The sequence below is a fragment of the Suricata suricatta genome, chromosome 10 (genome assembly GCF_006229205.1).
Source record: "Suricata suricatta isolate VVHF042 chromosome 10, meerkat_22Aug2017_6uvM2_HiC, whole genome shotgun sequence".
Taxonomy (NCBI): Eukaryota; Metazoa; Chordata; class Mammalia; order Carnivora; family Herpestidae; genus Suricata; species Suricata suricatta.
This window is the reverse complement of record NC_043709.1, coordinates 94,231,661-94,233,186: the sequence shown is the minus strand read 5'-3', so window position 1 is coordinate 94,233,186 and position 1,526 is coordinate 94,231,661.

Here is a 1,526-nt window from a genome sequence, read left to right as displayed (position 1 = left end):
TTAAAAAATATATGGAAACCAATGAAAACAAAAATACAACAATCCAAAATCTCTGGGATGCAGCAAAGGCAGTTCTTAGAGAAAAGTATATTGCAATCCAGGCCAATCTCAACAAACTAGAAAAAACACAAATTCAAAATTTAACAGAGCACCTACTGGAACTAGAAGGGAAGCAGCAAAAGCACCCCAAACCCAGCAGAAGAAATAAACAATATAGAATCCAAAAGAACAGTCGAGCAGATCAATGAAACCAAGGGTTGGTTCTTTGAAAAAATAAAATCGATAAACCTCTAGCCAGGCTCCTCAGAAAGAAAAGAGAGAGCACCCAGATAGACAAAATCATGAATTAATAAGAATCTATTACGACTAATCCCTTAGAAATACAAGCAATCATCAGAGATTACTATGAAAAATTATATGCCAACAAACTGGACAACACAGAAGAAATGGACAAATTCCTAACTGCCAAAATTCAAACAGGAAGAGATAGAAAGCATGAATAGACCAATAACCAGTGAAGAAATCGAATCCGTTATCAAAAATCGCCCAACGAATAAGAGCCCAGGGCCAGATGGCTTCCCAGGGGAATTCTACCAGACATTTAAAGCAGAGTTCATACCCATTCTGCTCAAACTATTCCAAAAAATAGAAATAGAAGGAAAGCTTCCAAACTCATTCTACGAAGCCAGCATCACCTTGATACCCAAACCAGACAGAGACTCAGCAAAATATGAGAACTACAGACCACTATCCTTAAGGAAGACAGATGCAAAAATACTCAATAAGATACTAGCAAATCTAATTCAACAGCATATAAAAAGAATTATCCATCATGATCAAGTGGGATTCATTCCTGGGTTACAGGGCTGGTTCAATATTCGCAAATCCATCAATGTGATCCATCATATTAACAAAAGAAGGGGAAAAAAACCCATATGATCCTGTTGATAGATGCAGAAAAAGCATTTGACAAAATACAGCACCCTTTCTTAATAAAAAACCTTGAGAAAGTCAGAAGAAGGAACTTACCGCAACATTATAAAAGCAGTTTATGAAAAGCCCACAGTCAATATTATCCTTAATGGGGAAAAACTGAGAGCTTTCCCCCTGAGATTAGGAACACGACAGGGGTGTCCACTCTCACCACTGCTGTTTAACATAGTGCTGGAAGTCCTAGCATCAGCAATGAGAAAACAAAAGGAAATAAAAGGCATCAGAATTGGCAAAGAAGAAGTCAAACTTTCACTTTTTGCAGATGACATGATACTCTACATGGAAAACCCAATCGACTCCACCAGAAGCCTTCTAGAGCTGATTAATGAATTCAGTAAAGTTGCAGGATACAAACATCAATGTACAGAAATCAGTTGCATTCCTATACACCAAAAATGAAGCAGCCGAAAGAGAAATCAAGAAACTGATCCCATTTACGATTGCACAAAAAACTATCAAATACCCAGGAGTAACCCTAACCAAGGATGTAAAAGACCTCTATGATGAAAACTATAGAAAACTTATGAAAGAGA